The 10,473-nt window shown below is 34.8% G+C and overlaps 1 protein-coding gene across 1 annotated transcript in view; it reads left to right on the top strand.

Moving 5' to 3' along the window:
* The first annotated feature begins 2,414 nt into the window (after positions 1–2,414).
* Positions 2,415–10,473, top strand: part of LOC113231410 (runt-related transcription factor 2) — a 57,187-nt gene continuing 49,128 nt past the window's right edge. The window contains exon 1 of the mRNA XM_026465720.1: positions 2,415–2,597. The gene's annotated coding sequence lies outside the window, so the exon portion shown is untranslated. The remainder of the gene's footprint in view (positions 2,598–10,473) is intronic.

Here is a 10,473-nt window from a genome sequence, read left to right as displayed (position 1 = left end):
TAGATTATATTATTAAACACTTTATGAGTAAACTTTGATGTTCGAGTACCAAAGGTCATTTAATCAAATAACACTCAATATATGTCGTCTTATTTTAGCTAGTCTCAAAGTTATAGTGACAATATGATTATCAAATTCCGCTCCATGATACATTTTGTATCTAATATGGGGATTGGGGATTTTGGCAAAACATACTTTTGTTTACAAACGTAGTGAGTCCTACGGCGTAGTATATATATTTTGATTGACCGTAACTTTTATTCTTAAATGAAATGTCTTTGCGTAGACAATTTCGGTAGATAAGTAAAAATATGTAAGACGACTCAAACTACTGTTCTTATTATGATGTGGTTTTGGTTCAATGACCGTAATTTCACTTGACTTTATTATAGCAATACAAAATGAATCGATTATGTATCTAAAACATCGTAGTTAATATTTATAAAATACCAGCTGTATATTTACACATACATATGAGTTCTATTCAACCTTTTGTTTTGATAGTCTATTGGACAAATCAGATGTGGCTGATGCTACGCGCCGCCGTAGCAAGTTCGTAGCACTTTTGACAGTTCAAATCGGGATGGATTAAGATGATACTGAAATTGTTCATCTAGATTCAAATACTCTATGAACAGCTTCATTTCACAGTTTAGTAAAGTTGAGAAATAAATACTATTACTTTTTAATTAATGCTATTTTTTTTTGTCTAGCTTTTGCCATTATTATACAAAAAAATGAGAGAGATTTTTTCGTAGCTTTGCAGGTCGATGTGAGTATTAAAAGTTGTACCATCCAATTGGCAAAAGTGAGATTTGAAAAAATGTCTAGTAAAAGCAAGAAAAAGGGGTGCAGACAATCAAATTCCTTTGTGCGACAGAAGCAAAACTGAATATTAAAATTTTTCCTCGAATCTTTTGTCCTCCCGAAACAAAGGCGAAGTATTTGAGGCCCTTTGGAGGCGTGCGGCGACATAAGGCTGGGCTTTCGTTCACCTAACTATCTCTTTTAATACTTATTTGCACGCGCACAGCCGCCCCGTGTCGCGGCGCGCCCCTCTCTCTGTGTGCGAACTTCTTTCGCCGCCCCTCTGTGTGCCGGCGAATTTCTTTCGAGACGTAATAAGGGGACCGTTTCTTTCCCACTAAGGTTTTAATGTCGACCACGTTTCGGTGGCGGACGCGCGCCTCCTCGCGGTTACTTGGCAAACTTTTTTCTTTTTTGACACTGTGCGGACTTTGTGTTTTTGTGTTCGGCCGAGGATTTTCTTTTCTGGAAGAGATCCACATGGCTTTTTTGTTTTGAGGTATGAGAATTATCTGTTCGTCTTATTTTGAAAAACTTTTTTTATAATATTTTTCTTAGAAACTAAAATCTTTGAAATTATATGACGAAACGTCAACTGCCACGACACGAGAAGCAGTAAAAGACGAATGTGCGGCGAGTTGTGTAAGTTGCGAAACTTGGCGGGTGGTTGGCGGTTGGCGGCTGGCGGTTGAGGCGGCGGTAGTTGGCGGGCCAGACCGCAGGCTCATTAACCCGGCGCGATCAGATGTGCGCCGCGATAACTCCGTGCTACGCAACTTTAATTACGCTAATTCTATTTCGTATTACCTACTTCATAAAAGTTTAGTATGTAACTTTCACATCATATATTATTATTACAAATATTAATAAACAAAATTCTATAAAGAAAATACTTATTAAACTTCGTAAGTACAGTGTAACAAATACTTAAATTAATAAATGTAATTAGACTGTGAGACTACACACATTTCAAAAAACTATCTCAAGTAACGAAATTTGATTGTGGCTTGTTTGTTTGTTTTTTCATAAAAGTAAATGTAGCCAATATCAATAAGACATTCAAGTACAGTATATTGTTTTGCGGGCGCGATTTGGTGGCGGGTGCGGCATCGGTCGGAAACTTGTTAAAAAGCGAGCAAACTCCCATTAACGCGTTGCTCTCCCGAACTTCACCTGTAATTGTACCTAAACGTGATACTTTGTTACCCTTAATACAAATATACGTAATAATAGATAAATGTTACTGGCTAACTTTAACACTTAAGTAATATTTTCAGTTTTTCACTTTTGTTTGCCAATTTAACTTCTCATTTATCTTTGTACAGTTTTAAATTATAATTGACATAAAGGAAAACTCTTTACTCTGGGACTTAATTGAAGTAGTTAATTTATAAGAGTTATATATATATAATATAAATTTATGCGACAATAAGTTAAATCAGACACACTTCCACCGCTTTGATATCGAATTAAATTCCCTTTGTCAAAATCTCTAACAACGTTTGATTTTTAATTTACGTTCGGAAGTGACAAATCGGAGTCACAATAACAGGGGGAAATAAGGAACCCTGCTTGTTCAAAACTCGTGTACAGTCCACCAACCACACACACCCTTCTTGAACCTTAATTCTATATAAATAAGCTCAAAGTTAGAGTAACTTTAATTCACGTACGCTGCGGTGTGGTGTACGGCTGGCGTTCCAATTCTCTCGTTTGTATTTGGAGCATCTGGAGTTTTGAATTTCACGCCGCCTCACCCTTTGCTAATGACGTCATCGTGCTGCTAAGAGGTAAGAGTTAACGTAAATTACACGTGATGCATGCTTCCTATTCATCACACCAACGGAAAGTATAAATAACTTTAATACAATACTTTTATTTGGTTCCAAATACTTTTGTCAAGTGTCCTAGAGACACGTGGTGTCGCTAACGCGCAGCTGTGTTTACATCCATCATTTAAAAAAAAATGTATATAATTTGCTCTAGAATGCTTACGTACCTAAAGTGTTAGGGACACCGTGTGTCTCTTGGACGCGTAATAGTTTAATAGTGCATAATGATCATGGTCCAGGAATATTAGTCTGACGTTGTATATATTATGAGTCAAGCAGTTGCTGTTTTCACTGAGATTTTTTGTTTAAAGATGCAAGGAAATGGTACACATATGTTTGCAAAAGTATATTACAAAAAAGCGGGAAAGTGAATAAATTGTGCGTAAGTAACTTTAAAAAATATATTTTTTGACAGTAGACCTTTTTAAAAAATAATTTAAAAAACAGACACTGAAAAAACGAATGGACGACGCGGCTGTATGGCATTTTTCTTTAGTCATGATGTTATACCATTCTAAGGTTATACCTATATGTGGTCAAAGAATGGATTGTCGTACGGATTTCGTGGATTGGATGGAAAGTAATTTGTTTTTAATTTTGTAGTGCGGCTAAATTTAGGCTCTTTACGCGTTCTTTGTTCAAAAGGAAAGCGAATAATTCCGAGCATGTTCGAGAAAACACGATATTTTTTTCCATTACAAAATGGCGGGTTTTTGTGTTCACATTTTATAGAAGATTTCGTTTTTAGTCTGTTACATTTTTCACATTTTGGGTCTTTTCATTTTTTGTGATCTTTGTTACCTGATGGCATTGTAGCCAACAAATAAATATTCAAATCAGTTCTATTACATTGTAACATAAACGTATATACTATATCAAAGTGATGTACTTTAGACAAAAGTATCGTATATCAGAATATTAATAAAGACTAGAAAACAAAATCCAACACCATTACGCTATTCTCAACTTTCCACAATTTCACTTTTGTTGTTCGAAATTACTTCGAAAGAGATTTTATTTATGGTATAAAACATTTAATTTAACCCCGGCAAACCGATGGGTTTAATAAATGACGTCAGAGACGACGATGCCAACGCGCTGGCGACGACGTGGGCGCATTCCCGCAATTCTTATTTAACTGCTTGATTGCGCGCTGTTGTTTATTGACACTGATATTACGCGGGGCCGTGTCACTACACAAAGATTCACTTTCATATTTAGGTAATGCTCACTATAAGTTTAATTGTTATACCTACTCAATGTAAGATAATAATGTTGTTTATTTTCTCCCATAATAAATTATTAAAATGGAACAGAGCTTAAATATTAATCTTTATAGAGAGATAGGAGACTAAACTAGGAAAGTATAAGCTAACGTTAAAAACAGATAGGGTCAGAATTTATAAATAATTATTATACCTCATTTACAGACATGAATATACAAGGATCAGACGCGCTTTGTTCTGAATTGTTAAATAACAAGTCGGTGCGTCGAATTATATTATACTTTGTTATTTTTTTTTAAATAAATAAACAATGTATCTATCACTTTGATTTCTTCAGTGACTCTAAGTGGGTATAAAAACTTAATAGACAGCCAAAGAAGAATTTATATTTAAAAATTTCTGTGCAGAATGGACTTTCTGTAGACTCTAAGTTAGGTAGGTAAACAATTTTAGTAAATTTGTTCGACATTTTTACGAGTTGACGCTGCCGAGTGACACCTGCCAAATATGCCGAATATCGAACATAAAAACAAATATTCATAAATAATAAACAATAATACATTTCAAGTTATTACTTGACTATATTACACTTAGACTGGATAACACCTCTTTCTGATCCCGGAATTATTGAAAATAAAGCGCACAAAATCAAAACAAAATATTTATATTTTTTCTGTAACGTTTTTACGATACTATATGACGGGAAGAGCAAGTCGTGCGCCTGGTGGTAAGCGACACGTCTGTCATATATAATTTCACCAACACATTTACCCTTCCAAACCGAAACGTAGTAATGCTCACATTACTGCTTGGCGGCAGAAATAAGTACGATGGCAGTACTTCCCTGGACGTACTCTTTCACAATGAGCTCTACTGCTCGAAATCATCACCTGATGTACAGTGACGACGAGGATGACGACGGAGCATACACACCTAAATATTGCCTATTCATTCTCGCTTTGAAAAGGCCCAAGTTTAGCGTTTAGGGTATAAGTCCACTCCAAAGCCATTAGCAGTTGATATGTTCATGAAAAATACCGGAAATCATCCGGCACACGTTCTGAGAATGTCTAATGTCAGTCCCTAAACATAATGTAATGTAGTTTACACGTTAATCCGAAGAAGGAACACATCAGTCCATTTAGAGGCTTTAAATTCACACCGTAACAACGAGTAACTTCCAAATCAGGATGTCCGAAGACGTCTTAAACATTTGAATGTCTAACGGATAGGACCGGACATGGCGGATATTGCATTTGCTTGCCCATTTGTAACCGTACCGGGGACGGGGGAGCGTCAAATGACCTTTGAAGGGTTACAAAATGCCTCTACGTTTTAGTACATACAGTGTTAAGATGAAATTTGAAAAAAAAAAAACAGACGCATAAGTAAATACTATTTCTGCAAAATGACAACTTTTCAATGGTATTTGATAATTAAAATTTCTACGAACGAAATTAGTCCGTACCTTTTTATGCCTAAAAAGGAGCTTATAGCTCAAGTACTAAACTTAAAATTCTAAATCTGAAATGATCTATACTTTTCTTCCGTCAAAGTGTAAGTCAAATCACCACGAATGTGCTGATGGCGGAAATAAGTGCCAGATCATAATATGTGGCTTTGTTATACCAACAACGGTGACACGTAATCCCATTAAATTTACAACTAAAAAAAGAAATGATATAATATGATATATTATAATATAGGTCAACGTTATGTAACGTACCGAGGAGATGAGCAGTATAGCAAAAAGAACACAATAATAACCAGCAAGTTTGGAGTAACATATTTTTATTTTAATTATTAATACAAAGATCGAACACTCAGAGAAAATTCCTTCGATCCGGTCGGATTAATAATTATAACAAACTAGTGGAGTAATTTCACAAAAAATAATTGAATATCAATTCAATAAAAATTTAATTAATGTTTTTATTTATTTTATTTTTTTTATTTATGCACGATAATTTGTTTATTTTTTACATAATGTTAACATCCTATAATAAGTACTTACTAAGAGAGAAAAGAGAATTTATAACTATTAGTCTAATACAAGTTTTTCAAATAAATTCACAGACATACTTGCCAAATCCGCTGAATTGTAATATTGCATATAAAGTGTTATATGCGAGAGAATGGGCATTGCCATCTGCGATTAGTACGATATTTTGGAATGCAAAAAAACTTCCGAATAATATTTCTCTGTGGTCGATTTGGAGCGCTGACCTGAACTTTTCTTGATAAATCTGGACAATTAAAAACCCCAGTGACGAATTTCTTAAAAAAAAACTAAGTCGTGCATTTTGTGTCTTATGTCAACGTAAAATGGTTCAAACGATTATTTCATCAACTGTACGATTATTTATTCAAATTGTTAAACTTACCATAGTCAATACGGGTAGAGTCGATCAGTATCCGAAAGCTAGCGCGGTGGAAGTGCCCCTTATAGTTGGTCCAGATGAACAGGCTATTATCTCAAAAACACAGATTTTTAGGAGAGCAATTTTATTGTTTCTTCTAGCATTATTACAGCCGCTATTGTTATTTGGTTCTACTCGCCTATACGTATTTAAAGCCTACACATTTAACAGTATTTTCGAATACTTCTTATTCTTATTCAGTTCTTTGTTTTGACAACGTCCTGAAATTGTTGAGAGAGGCCTATAATATTATCCTTTTGAACATAAAATATTTTGTGATCAGAGTTTTAACTAAACGCTTAATACTTTTAAATGAAAGAAAGAATAATATTCTGTTATTATTATAAAATTACTCTAGCCCGCACACGCTAAGTGAGGCAAATTGAAGCGCTCCCAAAGGGCCTACACAAGCGGGCGGGCCTTCAGCGCTCAAGGTCAACTTGCACCGCGATCAGCTCCAGAATTTTAGCTAAAAATGACGAAATGTGCGGTAAATGAGTGTAAAAATACGTCAGACAAACATAAAATAGATACTAACATCACATTCCACAAGAAAGTAACGTGTTTGAACTTGTATTTTTATATAAATATTCACTAAAACCGAAAATTAACCTACTACTAAAACTAGCCTACATGAATTTGATTTTTGCCTCCCTTGTAACAGTTCGTTTAATATGAAACTATCATTCTATGCGTTATTATTCTAAGGTTTTAGAAATAAATATTTTTATCTACACACATATTATACGCAAATTACGACCAGCATAAAGGTAAACTGTTTTGTTAGAACTAATTTCTTATCTGTGAAAATGTTATTATTGCTTCATGTTATTAACATCGAATTCTATGTTATTATTACATTCAAATTTCGAACATCTCTGAAAAACGAAACAATTTGAATCGACCTCAATTCTAATATTAGTCGAGGTGAAGTTTTATTCGAATTAAAATGTCTATAGCAAACAATTTTGACAATTTCATACGTTACTTGATAGCGAACGATACGATAGTTGACGCCGATTCTAGTTTGTCAATGAATTAAAAATAAAAACTACGGTTGTGTGACATGCGTGAGAAGTTTTTATTTGCCGCCATTTCGCCAGTCGTAACATGCGGTTCCTGGACACATCACAGTGAGATGTTTTTATGAAACTCGCCTGTCGGCTCGTTTCATAAACCCACACTCGTGTTTTAATGTCTTTCATTATGTAACAGTCACATAAACTATTGTTAAAATACACTTACCTTATAACGAACACATGCTGCGTTTTAGTTTTAATACCCTGTTCAACGAACGACGACGTCGATACGAGTGTTGCTCTATGTTTGAGACCAAAACGTGCAAAAAGTTCAAAGATACTACCCTGCCTCACGCGCCATTCCACGTCCGATCGTTATAAGACCTTGTTTATTGGAAATATCTCGATGTTTTTAATAGGATTGCATTTTAAAGTAAAACGTCAAAATTTTTGAGTTGATACCGTAGATATAGGAAAATATCTATTTTTGATACCCTATTTATCTAGGGCAACGTTTTATTTTCACGGGCTCGCCTAGTATTAAACTTGTTCGTTAGGTTAATTTCAAATTCAGTTTTATGATAGTTTTCAAAAGCGGTCAAATATTGAATTTTTTCTTTTATAGGAAGTGTTTTACAGCAGGTAAATAGTTTTTAGTTAATTACTGGGTTTTACAACTTACTAAATATTTTAAAAATCTTACGTATTACGTAAAAATATCAATAACTTAGTACTGCGGTTCATATTCATATTTATTGCATTGTCACATGGTTTTTTTATGTATAAATAAATAATTTTGCGCGTTAGGCATGTAGCACCCTGTTGGGGTATTGCAATGTTAGAGAAACAACAGATAACAAAGGCTATTTCAATATAGCCTTTTTTAAATTATGTGACAACCCTACACTCCGAACGAAGTGTTTTGTGAAGGCATTGATGTGCCGATCAGGCGGGAGTTGCCTTACCTGTGTTACGAGTATACTATGGTAAAGGTTCCGTTTTAGCCGCATAAGAATTCGCGACTCGTTTTTAGTAAGGTCGATCATTATCCTTGTCGGTCTCCAAGGACCGCCCTGAGGAATTTGTGTCCCTCCATTGATTCCCTCGCGTCTTTAAAATTGGGCCCATAATGCGCGTTATTGGGATCGTAAGGGTTGTTCTTTGTTATCACCAGACGCGACAACTCCTTTGATGTACAGCCGACATTGCTTCATATATATGTATATCCGTTCCGGATCATCTGAATTATAGATAAAGTTATATAAAAAAATCATCTCAAGTTTAGAAATGACGGTATATTTTTTGATTCTAATTCGCATATATTTGTTTTTGAGTTTCAAGTCTCAAGGTGACTTGGAACATGGGATCTCTAAAAAGGCCGAAACGTTAGTTTGGTGTGCAAAAAAAACGTAATTGCAAATGCAAAAATACCTCAGCGTAGGATAACGAATTTAAAAATCTCCATGTTGAAAACAAAACATATTTTAAACAACCCAGCATCCAAGTTCATCGGTGCATGAACTTTTTATTAAAAAAATGATAATGCTCAAATGCAAAAGGGCAGTGAGACAGAGTGTAATGTATCTTTTGCCCCTTGCAAAGGGCTAACAAGGGCTCGGTGTAATGAGCGTACCACTTGTACCCTACACGCTTTTATTATTTACGACTTAACCCCTTTCTGTATGTTTTTGACCTTAGATTTTATTGCCGCCACATTCATAGGCTAAATCCGCTCTGCAAACACTGTTCTATATGATTTTCATATGTTTTGAGCGAATCATTTAAAAAGTAATGATAGTGACGCTATTATGCAAAAGCTCGTAATTTGCGTTCATTTTCAGATGTTATAAAATTTAATATCTTACTCTTAGAATAATAACGCATAGAATGATAGTTTCATATCAAACGAACTGTCACAAGTGAGGCAAAAATCAAATTCATGTAGGCGTAAGCAACTTGTATCTACGGTCGTCGGCACGCACACAAATATACAAATAATGATGTCATGGAATAACATTTCCCTCAAAAGTGTAGTATAAGTAGTATTTATTTTATGTTTGTCTGACGTATTTTTACACTCATTTACCGCACATTTCGTCATTTTAGCTAAAATTCTTGAGCTGTTCGCGGTGCAAGTTGACCTTGAGCACTGAAGGCCCGCCCGCTCGTGTAGGCCCATTGGGAGCGCTTCAATTTGCCTCACTTAGCGTGTGCGGACTATGTTTCTATGATCTTACTGTTCTCAGTTGTATGTTTTTTTTTACAATACTAAGCGATAGGTCGAACAAGTCGTGAGCCCGATGATAAACAACACGTCTATTTATAACAGTTGCTGTACCATTCAGAGCTTTAAATAAAGATCTTATGGGCACTGCCACTGCGCCCGTCGCCCTGAGACATAAGTTGACATGTCCCTTCCTTAACGTTCTAAACCGGAACTTAGTAACGTGGCAGTACTTCCCTGGACGAACTTTTTCACACCATAACCAATTACGGTTCTTGATTTAGTATAACTCTTACCACACCCTCATTTTTCAATAAAATAGTACATTAGTAACTTACGTAACCTATGATGATACGGATACTCTCTTAGATCACGCAAGTATATCTATTTTTACAAAAGAAAATATTCCGTCGGTTATGCTGCTCCTTTATCAAAATGATCCGAATATTCGAATGTACGCCTTCCATCATTTTTTTATTAAGTTCTGGCTTGGATACAAGTCCTTTAAGTCATGTCTTCGTTTAATTATCGGGATCCTCATTAAATGTTTTCCATTGTAGTTCTAGTAAACATTAAGTTTTTACTTTCTCTTAAATAACTTAGTTTTCTTGTTTGAGTATATAAGGTAGTCTTATAAGCGGCGGGAGTCAATAATTTTGTTTTAATGTTTACTTAAATCACATTATTGTCACTTCGAGCAAAAGTTTTGAATTCGTAATTAGTGGAATTTTCAGGATAAAATCTTTTGTAGTTTGGTTTAAAATAACTGTATTTATAATTTCAGAAGTCCGCCATTTTTTCTATTTGTCGCCTTCCATCAGTGCTGCTAGTGTTGCCATTTTATTTTTATCAATTCCAGTTAATGCAAATGGACAAATATGTTTTTCTACAATTTCATAATTTATTAAAACTTAAAGTAACGTGCCGAAGGTGGATTTAAGAGGG

This window comes from Hyposmocoma kahamanoa, unplaced genomic scaffold (genome assembly GCF_003589595.1).
Source record: "Hyposmocoma kahamanoa isolate Upper Pololo Valley unplaced genomic scaffold, ASM358959v1 65, whole genome shotgun sequence".
Lineage (NCBI taxonomy): Eukaryota > Metazoa > Arthropoda > Insecta > Lepidoptera > Cosmopterigidae > Hyposmocoma > Hyposmocoma kahamanoa.
The sequence above is the reverse complement of the archived record's forward strand: the minus strand, read 5'-3'. Positions and strand labels throughout refer to the sequence as shown.